The following is a 20630-nucleotide window of genomic DNA, read 5'->3' as shown; positions in this document are numbered from 1 at the left end:
ATGCTTTTTCGAACCTCGAGAAAATTGGTTGACTTTATTATACGATGTATAAAAGATGGCAGAAAATTAAGACACCACGTTTAAATATCACCACCGATCGATCAACAATCACGTTGTGATACATTTTTAATTTTATGGAAGCAGAAAATCGAACTTGTTTATTCGATAATTTATCAATTTGATAAATCTTGTGTCTAATCAATATTGCAAAATTATTACGACACCTACCAGGAAACTAAAATGCATCAAGATTTATTATCATACCAGTCGGTCTTATTCAAATTATAGTCGTATGGGGAAAAAATTTTCTAATTATCGAAGAAGACTAAAAATTTCATCATTTCCCATGTATACGTAATATAAGTTATAGCTTATACCTCGGTATATAATATAACAAAAAATACACACTGTCACGGATACTCGGATATGGCGAAATAGATATTTCGTTATCATTATCAAATCTTAATCGATCCAAATAATGATCGATAAAAATTAGTCAATAATTAACAAATCATATTTTACTAAACTAAAATTTGATAATAATAATAACGAAACATTTATTTCCCCATATCCGAATATATGTTTGTTGGCAGTAAATAAACGCTTCTCTAATATAATTATTATTACTCTCTTATATATATACCTAATATGTATACCTAAGCTACGCGGAGGCGAGGAAGAGAGGGATTTTTACGAATAGGCAGGCATGTCTGCTAAGTGAGAATAAACGAGGGAATGAATGAATAAACGGGGCGAATTAAAGACGCCGTATAATAGCGTATAATACATAGGTATGTATGTGACGTATAAACCGTCCAATTGCAGGATTTAAAACGTCGGGAAGTGAGGGGTGTGTGTACGCGTCTTATTAAAATATATACCCTACGTGCACGCACGACGCTGCCTTTCCTTCATCCTCTTTGTACTCTGCAGTAGTAATTCAACGATCGCGTCTAGCGTCTTGATAATTAAATAATTATATTAATATATGCTTAGGGATATACATTGTCCATGGTGTCTATGGGGGCATAAGTGGGGGCCTTTCTCAATAATCCGTAAATTAGACAAGCTAGTAATAAAAATGAGTTATAATTAATTATCAGACCTAACAAGTAGCTGGAATCGAAAACTTCTCATGAATTGTCTTGCCAAATGCCAAAAACGGGTAATCCCAATTACACCGACTCATCAGCTTAGCGTTTTATCGAAAACAAATTTATGTCACAGCCAAACTTTTATAATATTATGTACAACGGGTGCTTTGTAACATTTGCACTGTGAAAATCTTTGAAAAAATAAAAAATTATTCCATTTGCATGGACGAACGGAGTTGAAATTTTCAGGTTATCACATCACATCTCTGTATTCACCGGCAGCGTATCTACATTCATTGTTTTACTATACTCCGCATAAAAATGACTGGATCACGGCTCTTTTTACGAAACTTTTGTTTTCTCAGTTGGCAGACTGCGGCTCGGTGTTATCACAGTAGGTTTTTACGATACCTAATCACATGAACATGTAATATACATACGTGTCACGTATTATTGCTCTAAATATCTTTCTACTTTCATTTTTATTTATTTTTTCTCTCTTTCTGTTTTTTTTTTTTTTTTTTTTCAATGTTAGGTATAAGGTCAGTCCTCGATGTATGCGTCACATATATATATATAGACGTATACATTTATGATACATAGGTATATTCATATGTGTACATATTTATATACGCGTACATCAGGTAGACGTATTATTACGCCGGTTTTACTGCACCGCATATTCTTTACTGCCCCTTACTTTACGGATCGATACGATCCATCCTCGTATAACGTACAGGGTTTTTCTTCGGAGTAAAAGAGGGTTTTTATATGTAAAACATAAATCTCGTTGAAATAAAAAGAATATTTGAAAACTAAATTATGCCAAGCATTTAAACTGCTATGATATTGCATATCTTTATAATTATGTATACATATACGTACAATATAATGATAATATTTCTGCGGTGCAATGACACATTTTGTTTTTTTATAATTTGTTTGCATATTGCAGGATGAAGATAAGTAACGATGTTATTACGTATACGAAGAGGAAGAAAAAATGTAACATAAAAAAACACGGAATAAAAGATGTGCGGGTTTTGCATTTTGTTCTTTTTTTTTTTTTTGTATAAAAAAAAAATGACGGTGCCACGCAGCAAGTTTTTAAGATAGACTCGTGGTTGCCATATTTTTAAGAGAATCGCGGGCACACGAGTTTGGTGTCATGGGAGTATCGACTGGAAATGAATATTGATTCCACCACAACCGTACATGGTTATGGAAAAAAAGTCGTTTTATGGCGAATGACTTTTGAAAGATATTTTCTGAATTATTTATTACTTTTCTTTTTACTTTAAATTCTTTATCCAATTTCTAGGAAATACTCTCTTATTTCACATGATTCTAGATAATACATGAGTATATCCGAATAAACAAGAAAAACGATGCGAAAAGAGATGCAGTCCCTTCAAAATCATCGTAAATTTCAGACCAGTAGATCTGAAATACATCGTTAATTACTTTCTTTCTCATTTTCGATACGACACGTTTTTTTCGTCCGCAGGGTTCGTGAAAAAACAATCTTACATGTATGTGTGATATAATATATATATTTACAGTGCATATGTAACGTTGTAGAAAATTTGAATCGAGCCTTGTATGTGTTGAAGAGTCGGGTTTTTTTTATTCGAGATTCCGAGGTGGTTCCCACAGATTTCTTTTACATATATATATGTGTGTGTGTGTGAATCTGTGATACGTATGCATACATAAATAGATGAACAAGAAAAGTGTCGCTTTTGTTAAGCCTATGTCACGACCGTTGTATCTGTATACATATTCCATACATGTGTATACATATACATGTAAGTAATTATCGTACGGCAGGAACAAGTTTTTTTAACGAAGGACGGAAGTGCGTCGTAATCTGAATATGTATATGAATTCCGCCGCAAAGGGTTAAAATTCGTCTCTTACCCCGTTGGCATATCATCATTTCTATCGTGAGTTTCTTCGGTAATTTCTGTTGTGGAAATTGAATAAAGATATTTCAATTGCTTACGTGTTACACATTTGTGGGAAAAATAATTGTATTAAGAAAAAAAATGTCGCGCAATTTTTTATACAACACATAAACCGAAAACGGTGGCGGATTTAAATTTTAATAAAATTAGAAAGAGAAACAAATAATTATCTGACGACGCCTGTTGGGATGCGTGTGCCCTGTAATATTTTGTATATTGTTGTAAGGATTGAAATATGTACCTAATCGCAAATAAAGAACTCCTGCTGAGGAGACGCAAAACTTCACAGAAAAAAAAATAATAATAAAAAAGTACAATAAATTAGAGAATATAATTAATTACATGTGAACGGATATTCTGAACTTTGGACGTGTGCATTCGAATACATATAAAATGCGTTTTTATGATAATTAAGAATTACTCACTGCGGAAATTATGATATGGGTGGGGAAAAGAGAAGTACTTTTGCGATATTGAACTGTCACGGGCAATTGTCTCTCATAAGTGCATAATTAGCACATTGGAAATTTTACAGCACCGCGGTGCGTCTGATATTTGAACTCTGTTAAAATTTACAAATCATGAAAAATAATATTTCACGCTATTCTGATTTGCTTCCGCGTTGCTCAGAAATTTTTGTAACAATATACACACATGTCAGCGTTACCAACACGACAATTGTGACAACACATCGCGGCTACAGATTCTATAGGATCAGAGGTATGTGGGGCATCGATTGTTAATACAAGATTGTCTTGGCTTGTAATTGGGGTCAACGGTGCTCAAAATCGATGACGGAGTGAGGGAGGGAGGAGGAGAGAGGGAGGGGGGATGAGGAGGAGGGGCTTGTGGCCCATAGGATGAGATTTCAACGTCTGGTGCACCGCATAAATCTCATAACCTAATGCAATGCTATCGGCGAATGCACGCGTATGCAATAATGCACATGCATGCCGAGTATTACAGTATACATTTTATGGAGGTATGTATATTTGGAAATGATGCCGAGTACGGTGAGTAAACGACCGTGTAATTCTAACAATCTATGGCTGAAGAAGATAATCGCACATGTGTGACTTACACCTTTTCTTTATACACATTAGGGTGGTCCATATTTTGATATTTTTCGAAATTTATATCAACCTTAAACCCTCTCGCAAGGTTTGTCAAGTTTGACGTTTAAAGGGTGCACATTTTCACTCAACTTTTGGTGTACATGTATTTGATCGTGGGATCAACTATTTGCAAAAGATCTATAAATCTAAGTAATCGATCAGCGTTTATGCTACTTTTTCATAAAAGTTTCAGCATCGTCAACGGAGGATTTTATGTCAATTATCCGGTGATATCAAACTCACGAAAAAGTCAAATTCTAATCGGGAACATGTTCGGCTGACATAAAATGATCCGTAGACGATGTCGATATTTTTATTGTTTGTCGGAGACGATGCTCACTGATTTCCCACAGTGACAGATTTTTTTGCAACCAACCAATTGGTCGTGAGACGAAATGTATACTAAAACTCTAGTAAAAACTTGGGTATTTTTAATGGAAAACTTCGCAACTCTTGCGCGAGGGTTTAAGGTTAGGAGAAAGAGACAGAGATCTCTGCTCTGCGGGAGATTTTTATTTATTCATTTGAAACCAATCTGAGGAGCAGCTGAGTCAAAATTCGAAAATGTCCATGAGAAAAATCATCCTAATACACTGTATAGGAGCACAAAGAAGCTTCTATGTATCGTGCCGTGTCAATACATTATATACGTGACGAAGAAGGATGTACATATATATTAAATATATATATATATACCCCTTGAGGCTTACATCCCATATGTATCCAGATGCCAGACCCGCATCCTTATTCACGTAACTCACTGTCAGCAGATGCGTGCGTGTCAGGATTCAATAGCGTGATAATAATCTTCGATGCCACCCACGAATCACACACACCAACTAAATTATGTACACGCTTATCGTCAGACGCGTGCAGCACGCGGCTCAAGGATTTCAGTTACATTGTAAACTGCGATTTCCTTCAACTTTCTCAATGTTTCATCAACGCAACTTTCGATATTTCCCATCGATTCGGCGTGCAGTTGTAAAATGAAACCGTCAAAAAAGCCACAATTCAAACTCCCTGCAATTGACGAATAGATGCATGTATTCAAGTAGAATTGCCATTTCCGTGCAATTATAAACCTAGAGCCGCACTTTACCGTCGCCTCGATCACTCCGCACTTACATCGCACGTTACGTATATACGGTCATTTCTGTAATTGCCGCTGTAAATCTGTCTGCATAGATCTGTTTGCCCGAATTACGGCTGTACACGACTTAAAGTGTGTATACACACACACACACATCATATACATATATGCACATCATACATGCATACTAACCATGCTATTTACTGCACCGTGTACGTACAATGTACATGCACCGTATTTACAATCCTATATTATAGTTACGTGCTGGAATCTTCGCTTAAATCGGACTGCGGTAAAATTGGTAAAATTGGTTCTCGTTAACCGAGTGAGGATGATGCGGGACAATTAGCGTGATTGAAAACAATTTCCGATAGGATGTAATGCAATAATCGTGCAGCAACGTAGACGGGAAAATTTTCACGGTGAAATAATGATAATTACTAAGAATAATAATTTTGCAGTGTTGGCGGATGATCGTGGTAGGTATGATTTCTTTTTTATTGTTATTATTGTTGGGACTGAAGTTCAAAAATGATTAGATTACAGGCACCGCATCTCACGAGTACTCTACACGTACCTACTTACAGGTATTCATGGCAATGGCGTTATAAATCACTTTCGACACGCGATATCGGGGATCGCGGATTGATTTCATTCCCGTATTAAGTGTAAAAGGGGAGTAAGAGGTAATTTTTCACACGATGCCATTAGGATTATGATGATGAGTCAGGGGGTGAAATAAGAATAAATGGATCGCATATGGTATACCAATATCACTCTCGCCGGGTCGTTAATTCTCATTCGATAGCAGAAAGAAGATATCGAGATATCAGGGCAGCACATATTGTTTACCGTATGAGCTGCTTTGCTCGCCAAAATATACGGAACATACGTATCAGGTTGCGTTATAAATCATTTCTTAAAGATCTAAATCAATGTTAAGATTTATTTCACGTTTCTAATTTAACTAGGTATATATATTTTATTACTATTGTGTGATCTTTGGGGTGATGTTGAAATTCCGAATTTGAAAGTTCCGAAAACTCCAGATGCCGAATTTTTTCATAGCGAAACTTAACGGAAAGAAATGAAACTTTGACGAAACGTCAAACTTTCGAATGGTCCGAAACCCGACTGTCAAAGTTATTTCGTAAAAGTTTCATTTCCTTACATCAAGTTTCGTCACTAAATAATTCGGAATTAGGCGCTTTCGGAACTTTTCAAATCCGGAAAGTCAACCACACTCCTGGTTTTTAAACTCTACAAAAGTGCAGTCTCGCTGTGTAAAAACTTTCCATAAAAAATCACGACCGCAATGGTGACAATTTATAATAACGACGGTAACTTTTCGCTGTAGACAAAGTATTCGATCAGTTCTGCAGTGATTTCTCAAGTAGGTACAACGTACGTCCATACATACAGTATTCTATGTACACAATATTCCGCATGCAGCAGCGGCGGGCAGAGGTAAATAATTTATCAGCATCAGCTGCCGTCGCAAAGCAGTTCTAATCAAGATGCAACAAGCTTTTGCGGCTTTCAGCGCTGATCGCGAAAACTTTCCACTTCATCTGCGTAAATTTCGAATAAATGAATGGAAACGTAAGCAGTCTGCAAGTCTGCACGCTTTGGTTTCCGCGTTTTGCTCTTCTTATCTACGTAATACGCTGATGAATATGTAGCGTACGAAAGGCAAGTGGAAAGTTGTCGCGCTTAGTTTTACAAGTACACGTATCAAATAAATAAATAAATAAATGACGCCGTGATTCGAATACAAAAATTAGAGTTTTCAAACGCAGCGGTTACCCTTAAAAAAAAATTAAGAGTGATCGAGCATGATCGATCGAAACTTAATTGAGACCCGTGCAGCAGCTTCCGGGCAGTTTAACATTCGTCGATGATTAATTATTCCTCTGCGGTCATTTACTTTTTGTTCTCTAGCTTCTTAATTAACTTTCTTTTCGTTCATTTTTTCAAAAGAAATTTTATAGTAAGGTTATGCTCGGTGAGGTTTTTTTTATTTCTCTTTTGCTAAGCCGTGATTTTTCTTCTTGATGAGATTTTCTTCAAAATATTTGGCGATAATACGCAGAGTGGCTGATTTCGAGCTGACGGATAATCCAATGAAGGAAGAAAAGCAATTCTACACGGCGACGTACGGAGCATTTTATTGTCGGTACCTTTGCTGCGAGCTGTATTAATACGTCGTATACGTCGAATACGTCGCACGAAACGTTGAGGAGAAATTCAGTCCCGCGATACGAACTGATATCGATTCTAACCCCAAGGTGAACCAAGGCTAAATATACCTACCTATACCAGGAGGACCAAGACGACGACGAACAAAGCCAGATTTGTCATGACCTACCCTCCTTAAGGCTTGAAAGTAAGACACTCGGGGATGACTCGGTGTGTGTTATAAAAGTGAGGAAACACGGAGCGGAAAGAAGAGGAACGCGATTAGATAAGATACGAGCAACTTGAGATATGTAATGGAAAGGCAGGAAATCGTTATTTCTCATCTATTCTTATTATTATTATTATATTATATATTAGATGTATTATTGTTACATGAGCTTAACGTAACAATTGACGTTTTACAATTACGGAGTGATTTTGAGGGAATTGAGTTTTGAAATTATTAATATGTTTAGCTTTGTAATGCAAAATTGCAAATAAAGGTATTTCTTATCGCTGTGCTAACTTTACCGTTTTTAAACTAAAAAAATTTCATACAATGTAAGAAAAAAAATTTGCAGATTTCAAACATTCCAGCGTACTGCAGGTTATATTACTATAATAATAAGATCGAAGGAACGCGATTGTATGCAGTAATCCGACAAATCAAAGCTTGTATTTAAACGATGATCAGCAAGTTCGATCGAAACTTTGAATAAAGCAGAAAATCTCTGACTTTTCCTTCCCTTCTCTTCTTCGATTATTATTCAATTTATAAAAATTAATGAAAGCCGAATGAAACTGTAATAGTGAAAACAGTGACAATATCCCGTTACAACAACACCTGTAAACTGAAATTCTACAATACGTATCAGATACTGTAAACGTATTCGGACGCGGAATGAGATACAAATTGAAAAATCCCCGCCCAAGGCAAACATCGTTCGACATTATAAATATATCGTTACGTCGTTGCTGATGAAGTTTTGTCGTCGTTATTACGCAAGTTACAAACAGCAGACCCGAACGATTCGCGTTACGTAATTCTTGCAATATAAATAGTGCAACCCGTTAATTCGTCGTCAGCTCGAATTGTCGCACCTGCATAAAATTCAAAACGCATATCGCTGTCGATCAATTCGCAGGATCGTTTAACTTTCAGCACACGTTTGGCTCTCTCTTTTCGCAAGGCCCGCGCGGGCCCAAAAATTAATTTCGGGAAAATTGAATTAACTCTCGGCACGTGCGAAATTCCGAACACCGCAGCTGAGGAATGTAAGTTGTGTATTGCCTTCGGGGAAGGCCGACACTTTCGCCATGCATGATGCGGGTGTCGGCTCGAAATTCCCGTCCGAAATTCCAGGACTTTCATCCGTGAGGACACCAAGCAGCGCGATTAAAACCAACTCGCTATTTCTCATTTTGTTTAAAATTTTTCCTATCAATTGCCCTAACTCAGAAACAGTATCCTCAATTTTTACAGATTTTTTATTCGACTGCTTAATTATTTATAAATATTTAAAGTAATTTTGAAAGGGTGCCTTCTCAATATACTCAAAAAAATCTCAGAAACTTAATTTTTTTATTCCAAAACATTTCAAGATCAGGCGCGTGGTGGCACGATTTTTTTTCCATTTTTTTCCCAGCACTTTCGATTTATTGGTTAGCTAAAACATTGTTTGACCGGTCTGGGAAATTACTGAAAAATTTTCGAAACTACTGCTTTTTACTCAGAATATTTCTAAGTCTGATTTTTGACTGTTTTCTTCGCACATTCAACTTTTTGTTCATCAACTTCATAATGAAACCGGTCTAGAAATGTTTTAAGTAAAAAATAGAAGTTCTGCGAATTTTTAGAGATTTTTCCGACCGGTTAAACAACGTTTTAGTTTGTCAAAGAAATTTAAGGTGATAAAAAAAAAAAAAAAAAACATGGGATCAACGATATTTTTCTATCAGTCTGTGATGTTTCTATGGGGCCGCTTTCAGACTCACCAGACACCATTCGACCACCAAAATTTCTAGCTAAGACATCCTGTAACTTCCGGTATTCAATTGAACAAAGAGTTGTAACGGACAGAAATGCAGCGGCTGCACAGACGTTAAATATTTCTCCGCGAGTTACATCCCGAAGCTATATGCCCGAGATGAATTCCTAACGGTTTTCGCAGTAACCTTTGACCTTTGGTTTTGCTTCACATTTTTATCCTACAACTTGTCTCAACCCAGATTTCTCCTAATTTATTTTTATTAATTAAACAAAACTTCGTAAGTTATAAGTGTCAAAAAAAAAAGAAAGAAAGAAAGAAAAGAAAGCTTCTGCAGGTAGATGAGTAAATTCATGCAACACGTAATTTCACACATGCAGGTGAATTATACACGGGATTAAAACTTTTGCATGAGGGAGAGCTGCACGCTGCTGGTGATCCTCGTCAGGTGAAAGGAACAATTGAAACGAACTTCGCCTCGGACAAACTTCACGGCTTTGCTATTCGAACAGGAATCGTAACTTCCGGTGGAGTTTTATAGACGGCGTACATACACGACGTCTTGGATGCAGCGAATACTTTTCCGTACATATATATATATATGTACATATTTGTTGTTCTTTTTGTTTTTTTCACGAAATAATACGACTCGGGATGAGAAATGAATTCATTTATGGTGAGAAAATATGACTGACTAATATATGTATGTACAAATTGTAGATGAAACGGAATTTTTTGCGACTCATTATAGAATGAACAAGTTATTAATGCAGATATTCGATTATCGCCTCGTACAATCGGCGGATAATATTGCACGTCCGTCGAATATTTATTTAGACATCGTCAGCGATGAGTCAGTGGTAATTACCTCATCGCGGCTGATAAGCAATGCGTCCATGTATATATTTACAACTAGGGTACCGATAAATATTTATTCAAAAATTACAAGATACGTTCACGTAATATAAAATTGAAAAACTAAAATATGGAAAAAAACATGGAGAAAGTAGAAACTGCATTTTTTGGCTACAAACTCGGCCTATATATTATCTCTATGTAGTGAATAATAAAAATAGAATCAGAAAAATTTGCGGTGAATTTATACCGTTTGCGCAATTTCTTTTATTCCCCAAAATTTATTGAATTTTGCAAAGAGAATCTGGCTACTTGTTCGCCGGTCGACGTACAGGTTCGCAAGGGTAAAAATCAATTCGATTTCTCGCGGTGAGTATACAGCGTAGGTAAACATCGTGCGACGTTGGCTGGAGGAAGAGAAACAGCGAAAATGACACTGGGAAAACTAGGACAAAAAAGTTAATCGAAACAGTATTGGATGAGCTCGAAATTCAAGGCTGCGTGAATGAATTCAAAACGTCGGGAAAAAAGTGTGTTTTTCATTAGTACGAGTCACGTGATATAATATATGTATATAATATATTACGAATATATGCTCAACGAGTATTCAATTGAGAAATTACACCGGCACCTTCAGATCGATTCATTACATGAATTTCTGTACTTGAAAAATACATGAAATGGGGCGGAGTTGAAATTCCGATTTTGAAAGTTGTTTCATAAAAATTTGATTCCGTTACTTCAAGTTTCGCCACAAAATGATTCGCAATTAGGCACTTTCGGAACTTTTCAAATTCCGAACTTCAACCGTACCCCCATAAAATACATTGAAGAAAGTTAATGCGCAATAAGAGTTTTGTTTCATCAAACGAAACTGTTTTTGCCAATCACTAAGGTGTAAGGTAGACAAATAACATATATATATGTGTGTATATATAAAATTCCTGACACCGCGTGGGAGTATAATTAAAATGTCCAGCCATTTATCATTCTCGGAATTGCCTTGATCACTTCCGCTCTGCAGCGCGAGAGCTTGCTTGCTGTTCGTGAGTTAAGTCTGCCCCGAAATGCGGTAGGGTGAAGGAGATGCTTAAGAAGATAGTGGTAGGGTGACGTGACGTGACGTAGAAGAGGATGCAGACGACGACGCGAGGGACGATGTTGGGGGGAAGGCTCGAGGGAAAGATGTGCCACCACCAACATCGATTAATAATATCGAGACGAAGAGCCGCGGAGGGAAACGAGGAAGAGCTGAAGAGAAGCGCAGCGGATGCAGTATACGCATATATATGTCGCATTCCACGTCGATTCTACTACGGTCTGATCCTCACTTTCTTGGATCGGTGCGTGATTTTTTATATTGTTATTCCAGCGTTAAAAATCGATACAATTGTTTTTTTCCCATCCTTTTCGTACCTCTACGACACCCCCAGAGCTCCTTAAATGATAATATTTTGACAATGATTGCTCGGATTGGACCATCGTTAAAGAATTATTTAAAAAATTATGCAAATTTTCTGGCCAAAACCAAAAATATTCCTATCAAAATAGAAGTAGGCAGGCAAAACGGTACTTTTCTTTCAATCAATTTTCTCAGTGATTTCGATTTTTCTTTAAATTTCTAAGATTCTATGTAAGTTCCAGACACAACAACGATTGCCTGTGCATTCCGATTGTGGTTGGAATATTTGTGATTTTGTACACAGAACTTATCTAATTTGTTTTTTCATTATTTTCAAAAATGTCGCAATCACTGTCAAAATATCATCGGTCAAGTAGCTCTGAAGGCACTTCGGGGGTGAGTAGGGCAGGGGGGGCGGGGGGGTCGGTAAAGAATGAAAAAAGCTGGAACGATTTTGAGAGTTTGAACAACAATATAAAAAATCGTGGACCAAGCCCAAGAGGGTGAGTGTCAAATTGACGTGGAATGCCCCAAATATACAATATATACGCTTGTAGTATAGGAGGGCCGATGGCGAGGACAACCTCGTTAAATTTTCACCCTCTGTCGAAAGCCACAGCTTGCACCCTCGAGGGAATATTCATCTCCCGTTTCCAGCAACACTTGGCTAAGTGAATATAGAGTATGTATGGGAAGTCTGGACCGGCGGCGTGCATTTTCGAACCTCGGGTCGTTATCGTACATATATAAAGAAGATAAAACACCTGTTAGTGCGTAAAGAAGAGAAAGGCGAAGGGAGAAATGAAAAGGGAGCGATGAAAAAGTGTTGAAAAAGGACTCCTCGAAAATAGGAAGTTATGCGCCTCGCGCTCGATTCAACTTATACATGTAATACATATGCAATACAATAATGTGTATAAATATATGTGTACGTATATGTGACGTCTAGACAGACAAGTTATTATTATGTTGCGTTATGTATGTATTCATCTGCTGCAGCGACGAAGCGCGATTTACAATAATCAGACTGCAAATCGTAAGATAATTTTAAAACGACATCTGCATTAATATAAGCTACAAATATTTGAGTATACCTGGATATTTATGGTTATTTTTTTAAGATTTTTTCAGTTTAATTAAATACACGTATAGAGATGATAATCGTAAATTTTTCACCGATGCAGTTTACAGAATATTTACAATTATTATTCTAATTAAACTTTTTTCTTAACCTCCGTATAACGCGTGCATATGTTAATATGAAAAGTGAAACGTGGATTATATGCATGATTTATAATAACACTGGACATTATTCGTGAATCGTTATAATTACACGTGTAATTACCGTGTGTGTACTCATATCTGAGAGAGTGATAATCAATAGTTAGGCTGACACGATTATCGATTTATCATCATCTCGCTGTTGAAATTAACAATTTTCACCGTAAAGAGAGAATCTTTCTGTACAAAACATGAGGTTTATCATCGATTATAACAAAAATTAATCGGAAGCAAGGACAGTAATGATTGGAGAAAATTGAAGGAAAAAAAAAACCGCAACAGCTTTCAACATTACGTACAGGTTTTTTTTTTCCAAATACAGATATATTTCTTGCATTCCACTTCGGCTAAAAACGATCTTCTTTCTCTTACTTTAAAACAAATCTCACGAATTTTCTCACGCGATAAATCCCGGCAGAATTTCGCGAGATCGCTGAGAGCGAGTAAAAATTGAATCGACTTATTCGATTAGGCTGATGAATAATGGAGTCTTATGCTAACGAAGAAACGCGTTTTGTACATAGCCTCGTCGAATATAAATTACGCTCTCGGATGTAAGAGGCGGGAGGGACAGCCTTGTTCTCGGGTCTCTTCCCTCATTCGTCACGAGGATCAAAATTCGAACGGTTTGTCTCTCCCGCGAACATTTCACCCCTTTAATGAAAATCAAACCCCGTCCCATCTCTTTTGTCGAAGAGGCCCGCGCGTAATCGCGTACAATAATAAGGGATGAAATTAATTGGCGGTTAAAACGGACGCGAGGCGTCTCATCGCGACGTCGTATTTATAATCTCGCAATACAGTCCATTCGCGATTATCTTCATCGTCCTTCTCATAATGCAATTAACTCGTTGCATGTAAGTGGTGTGATAATGCATTGCGAATAAGATGCATCTCGGAACAAGGTAAACGCGTCTTGACTAACTGCATCTTCTTGTTCTCCTTTCACGCAAACACAAACACGTGCGTACGTTACAGGTATAGTATAACGCCGAGGAGAGTGAAAAAATAATACGCGTTCATGCATAACGCATTCATCGATCGATGACGATGATGCTGAATGATATACGCGACTGGTGCGATAAGGCTAAGATAAAATTATTCCAAGTGTGTATGTTTTTTTTTTTTTTTTTACATTATTTTCTTTTCTCAATTGTCTATAAGTGAAACACGGCATATAAATTGTATTTATAAGCTTAAAAATATTTAATTCGGGTATCGGAAGCTCGTTGATTCGTTTGCTTCTTAAATCATACTGCGCCGGTTGAAAATTCACGATGGATGAACAGGGTGCCTAAGCCTCGCAAAGATGATTTGAGATAACCGATTGAATCGACGTTACATAGCAAATGTTTATCATAAATCGATCGCGAATATAGTACAAATTGAAATTAGAACCTGACCTAATATCTCGGGTTCAAGTTTTCGAAACCAAGTTGGCAAAATTGATTGTATAATTTGCGAGAAAAAAGGAAGCTCTTGTAACAAAAGCAATTATAATTTTACGCGTTTTAGTAAGCGTGTAACAAATTTCCTTATTACAGATCTCAAGGCGTCGTCGTTGCAGGAAAGATGATGACGATGAGATCATCTCTCTATAAACTATATGATCGTTCAATACTGTTGCAGGTATATAATGTATATAGATATATATATAATAACTCATGATCGAGACGAGAATTCCTACACGTTACAGCTGTATAAAGGTTACGGGACAATACGTGTAATGTAACATTCTCTGTGCCGCGTGGCTAAGAAATCGAATTAAAGAATCTGCAGGAGGTGGTATAAATTTGTAGGATATATGCAGATACTCGGCAGGGAAAAATATCTTCTTCGCAAGAGATTTGAAAGATTCTGGAGGTAGCATAAATTGCACATAACAAGCGTTTAAGTTTAATGATCGACTGTCTGCAGAACGATACGACAGAATGACGGTAAATTAGACTACGCTGCGAGAACAGAATCATCCTTTCAATTTTTCACGTTACAAATTGTATCCTCTCCGCATGAAATCCGTATTGAAAACTCAATCGCGATCGTCGCTTTAGCTCAATGCACAGAAAAAGTAGGTAGGTAGAGGCTTCGGATTTGACGCAACTAATACGATACAATTTCAATTAACCTAGTTCCGAAAGAAGTACGTACCGGGACATTTTTTTAACAACCGATTCTAGTTCGACTCTGTTCGGTCTTCTATTGCAATACATATCAAGAGAATGAAAAACGATTCTGTACCTGCGCCCCCTATTATGCATATATATTATCAATTTATACAGAAAACTTTGCCTCGCAAAGTGGGGAAAAAGGGACGGCACCGAGAATAGTTTCGTATTCCATCGGCACGTTAGACTTTTAAAAAAAACTCATACTTATACAGGAAAAGAGAGATAACAGCATGCAGAAGCAACAGTCATCAGACTTGAAAGCAACGCTGATGGTTTTCTCTCACGCGCGTACAGACTTCGCATTCAATGATTCAATGATTCACCTATTTCTCTCATTTTTATTCATGTTATTGTTCTTGTTCGCCGCGCCTCGTCTTAGTCCTCAACCAAAGAATTTAAGTAGCTCGTTGGCCGTCACCAGCCGCAGGCTAATCGTGCAGAAAAGTTTCATCAAGGAGAGCCATTACTCAAATTTGTTCTATATCCGCATTTCTTAATGCCTCGAATAAAATTTTTATTACTGTACAGACATTAGAATTACATTTAGTGATACATTATTAATGTGCAACCGGAACCTGCCTAATTCCGATAGAATTTTTCAGATTTCATTGCTACATGTATTATATGATACATACGAAATGTATCTCATCGTTATAATTTGTTCCATGTTTTCAAAAGAAAAAATATCTGTATACCGTGCAATATATTTTCTACGGTGTACCCTTTTTTCTCCGTACGGTACATCGATGTAAGTGAATCCGAAAAGACTAGGTAGAATCGACCGTTGGACACACCACGGTGAGAAATAATCATTCGTTAGTAACTTTATACACTCCTTATCTCTACCTAATCTAAATTATCGTATCATACTACGAGATAAAATCGTTGCGCAGTTTCAGACGATAAGTTTAAAATACACAATTTAATATTGCGAGCAGCGTTCGAGGTGCGGTTGAAAATTTTATAGTCGTTGAATTTTGACACGAGATAAAAGGTCGGTTCTTCAAATATGGAAAAGGCGATGAGTCTGAAGTTAGTAACGTTAAAGTAACGAATCATTGGGAGAGGCAGGGGGGGGGAGGGTTATTATTTTGGAAGTTTACAGTGAACTTTGAAGTAGCTATGTTTTTAAAATAATAAATACACGTTGCCTTGTTATGATTTACTGAATTTCAGACGTTCCTAAAACGGTGAAATAACGATTTTTCCGAAATATTAATCATTGCAATAACGTTGCTAACTTCAGCCTAATAGGAGACGAGAGTTCGGTGGATTCTCTTCTATTGTCAAATAAGAAATAGGCTGGTGGGTATATAGAAAATGCCCTGGAGAAATGCCAGCAAACAATTACGTGTCCGATAGCGAATGCCATGCCCATACAGCAGCAACATGCTTCGGAAACCGGCGTCTCGCTTTTGCTCGAGGGTTTGGCCCAACAAGTTCACTGACTCGTACGTATAACAAATATCTTAATAATACGAGATACCGTCGGTGATTGCCTGTTCTGAAACGCTGTACGTATAATGTAACGTAGTTCTACTCTACTATCTGAAATCTCATTCAGAGAGCCGGTCGAGCGTTTCTCCATCTTTTTATTAGGTATATAATGTATTTCATTTTGTCTCTCTCGCATCTTACTCGCAGTGAATGAACACGCAGGCATAATAAGACGGTATATATACAAATACATTCGTGGCAATCGTTGCCAGAAGGAGACGCGACGATCGAATTCATCGTGATAACATTGTTCATCCTGTAACGATCAATGTTTACTCACGGTTACGGTTTTAGCTGATGGTATGATATAATTATAAACAAACATCGCTGCCCGTTCTTTTAGATAAAAACCAACAACGAGTCGATATTTTTCAAGGGTATAATAACGCGAGCCGGATGTTTGGAAGCCAGGGATTAACTTCCGTATCGTCGTTCTTTCACTTCTCGCATTTTTCCACTCTCTCAACGGGAATTCTCGTTCGTTCCTCCCTCCCCGCTTTGTACGGAAAATCACGTTTCCGCATTCCCGAAGCCGATCAGGCTCGTCGAATCTGAACGGATTAACCGAGAAGGACGAAACTTTTCCCGTGGTGTCGAGAAACTACCTGTTACCTGGTCCACAGACTCGTCTACCGGGCGTAAAAATCACCGACCAAAATAGGCAGCCGTTGATCTCGGGGTCGGGACAATCGAGGAGTCTCGATGCGATCGAATAACGCAGGTGAAAATCGCGATTGAAAGTCCGATTCAACGGACGAATTCCGCAGCATCGTCGGAAACGATTCGCGGGACGATCATCCGGTCTACGTTGTTAATCATAATCTAAATAAGTAGGAGCGTGGAGGAGAAATTATTGGAACAGAGGGCGAAACTTTACTTTGGCAAATACGCGGGTACGCAGCTAAGAATTATTAGGATGATCGGGTGCGAAGTGTTTTTCACTTTCACACGACGAGGATGAAAAATTTCAATCGGTGGCAACGAGCGTTTTGAGGGGGGGGGGGATTATTCACAAGGTTGAAATTAGTAACGTTGAAGTATGGAAACGTTGAAACAGAAAATGACTATTTCGCACCTATGGAATAACCGAAGAAGTTGAATTTATAAAATCTGAGTTTGTTGATGGCGTATTTAACGGTTTGCTAGATATCACGTAATCCTGAAGGTTGTAAAATAAGGAGAATTTGTTTTTTTTTTAAAGACGCATCGTTGCGACAACGTAACAAACGTCAGCCTGATGATTATTCTATGAATAAAAAGTAGGAGGTGAACGAGTTGAGTTTCTTGTCAGGTTAGCTCACTTACCAAAAGAAGAGCGACTCCTCGAGGAGAATCGAGAGAAGCGGAATTCCTATCCTTTCGAAACACGCACACACAAATTCACACAGATAAGAAAACAACCACTGTAACTAAGTACTAACCAAAAATCATCCACGTGTACCGTCGGTGACGTCGATCGTATTAATCACGAAACACTCTCACTCGACTACCGTACGCATCTAATTGCACCGCGGGTCGCCACTCGGCCGATATACTTATGCGAGCGCGATATTTTGTCGCGTTTACGAATCCCGTCTATCTCGCTCACGAAACGATACGAGCGCTCATATTGCTGGCTCCACGGCAAATTACCAGCTTCTTCCCTCTCTGCTACGGCGGTCATCGATGGGCGTGGTTTATCCTACGGAATATCGCGAGACACGACGAATCGCGGCTGCGTTCACGACGCGGTCACCCGTCGCGGCGTCGCTTACTCGGAAATCGCAGCTCGCTTCTGATTGGCTGGTTCCGATGGAGCCTTGGCTCCGATTGACCGGCTGCCTGACGCGCCGAACTTCGGACAGCTGACGAGCGCAGCCACCCGGTTAATGAATGAAAATTATCAAGGATTGACGGGATGTGAAGGCCTCGGATGGTTCGCGATATCTGTCTGACGACAATTAACCGTAGCTCGAGCGATGCGGCGAATATGGTTAAGAGGGATGCGCTTTTACCATCCTACACGATTCGTTTCGATATATTATTACATTTTCTGTGTCGTTTCGGATTTTTTTTTTTATTGCATTATTCCACACAGCATGGGGTTTTTGTTTTCATATTTTACCACGTTTCAAAATATCATTTCACCGATAACTTCTCGCAGCAGCACCTGTTCAGAGATACGTTTTTGTAAATTATAACGCTGAAATTCAAATGAATTCCTCAAAATCAGTCATTTCTCGACCAGTGTTTATGAATTTAGTTTTATAATATTATAATCTATATCTCTGCGTGAGAAGCGGAGCTTCTGGCTACCCTTGTAACATTTTTTGCCATGATGTTTTCAATCATCTATATACTTTTATTACATCATGTTCATTCAAAATCATCCAAATTCCTTCTTTGCATTTTATACTGCTTTCAATGGCTTCACGAGCTATCATTTAGTCGGTCCGAAGAATGATTTAATAAAAATAGATGTCAATGTTGACACAATCATGTACTGTTTTGAAATTGACCCAATGATCGTTAAACAGAGAAAAACTGACTCCGGTTAATTTTGATTAACTTATTAAAATTATAATTATTAAATACTTTTGGAACTCCGTTTTCATTGTTTTCACAATTTTTTGCGCACCTCCGACTCGATCATTTCAACGTGCTTTCTAAATTAAAAACAGACTATATAATGTGATGTAGAACTAGTAATGATGCCAAGCCTTCATTAACGGATGTTATGATAGCGACTGACCGCATATTTTATACGGATTTTAAACGGCCTTCCAGATCCACAAGACCTTCAATGTTCACGGTTTGCAGATTCGTTGCGTCACCTAAGCGGAGAACCCAATGAATTTTTTCACTTCCTCTTGAGATGCAGAGGCGCGGAATATCCTGTCGGTGTAGAATACCAGTTATAGTGAGCTGGAGCTTTGAATCGCCGAAGAAATTCATCCAGAACTCTCTGATAATAAACAGCAAAACAGGAAAAATTAATATTACGCCTTGTGGAACAAATTGTGAAATTGCAATATGATGAGAAAATTATAATATAATTCAATAAAACAAGACACGAGCTTTAGCAAAAATTTTTTTCTTACCGTCCCAAGGATCGAATCAACCTTGTAAACTATCGATATAAGTCTTACAAGTTCGACCCATTTTTTACATGGATAATATAAATTCTCGTGTGTCCATGGAACAAAGAGATGATAACTGTTTTTTATTGAAGCACATTACATACCCTTCCTCATGTTCCGCATCAATTAGTGGTCTGATTTTACATAGTATTCTGATTTTTCCACGTTCGTTTTTCCTTTTGAAACGATTGAACGTCAAGCGTTCTTATTTGGTCCTCCAAGTTTTGACGTCTTTGTTTTAAGAAAAACAGAAAAAGAAATGAAGAAAGCAAACCAAAAAATGAATGACTATATCATAAAAGTGAGGGATGATTTATGAGTGATAAATGATTAAATGATTAAACGGAATATTGAAAGATGTATGTTTTCAACCGAAGCGTTCCAAAAATGGCTAAAATGAGAGTACAAATAAAGAGCCAATCTTGCAAAGCACAAAATTTTCTATAAAAAATGTCTGTCGTATAACTCATCTACTTTGAACGGCTTTGCCGTAGAAGCGAGCTGAATAAAGGTGTAAGAATATCAGTTTTGATTGTTAAAATCATTTTGCTTGGCGACTCGTCTTTTTTTCAGCATTAAAATTTAACAATTGGTAATTTCTACCGACACATGAGTCATAAAAGGCTTAGAATATAAAATAAAAATTGATAAGTTATGAAATATGTTTAAAATATTCTAGCTATGAAAAATAAAACACTTTGATAAACAGTTATACGGAGAAAAAAAATTCAAACTATGTATAATGGATCACAGTTTACTTATTCTGCCGGAATTACCTTGGGCTGGGGCATATTTTCACTTTACAATTCGTATTGGCGAACGATTAAATACACTAGAAATTCAACAAGAAAGCGTCACATACGTATTTACGCG

General features: G+C 37.5%; 1 protein-coding gene and 1 long non-coding RNA gene across 2 annotated transcripts in view; both read right to left on the bottom strand.

Moving 5' to 3' along the window:
* LOC124184309 (protein kinase C and casein kinase substrate in neurons protein 1) overlaps nt 1-18268 on the bottom strand; it is a 52329-nt gene extending 34061 nt beyond the window's left edge. The window contains exon 1 of the mRNA XM_046573858.1: nt 17944-18268. The gene's annotated coding sequence lies outside the window, so the exon portion shown is untranslated. The remainder of the gene's footprint in view (nt 1-17943) is intronic.
* A 493-nt stretch (nt 18269-18761) lies between these two features.
* Nucleotides 18762-20606, bottom strand: LOC124184311. The gene is made up of 3 exons (XR_006871164.1): nt 20534-20606; nt 19862-19988; nt 18762-19582 (listed from the first exon to the last, which is right to left on the bottom strand). It is a non-coding gene; the product is annotated as an uncharacterized LOC124184311 (long non-coding RNA).
* Between the last annotated feature and the right edge of the window lie 24 nt (nt 20607-20630).

The sequence above is a fragment of the Neodiprion fabricii genome, chromosome 6 (assembly GCF_021155785.1).
Source record: "Neodiprion fabricii isolate iyNeoFabr1 chromosome 6, iyNeoFabr1.1, whole genome shotgun sequence".
NCBI classification, from domain to species: domain Eukaryota; kingdom Metazoa; phylum Arthropoda; class Insecta; order Hymenoptera; family Diprionidae; genus Neodiprion; species Neodiprion fabricii.
Note: the sequence above shows the minus strand (reverse complement) of the source record. Positions and strands in the feature narration are given on the sequence as shown.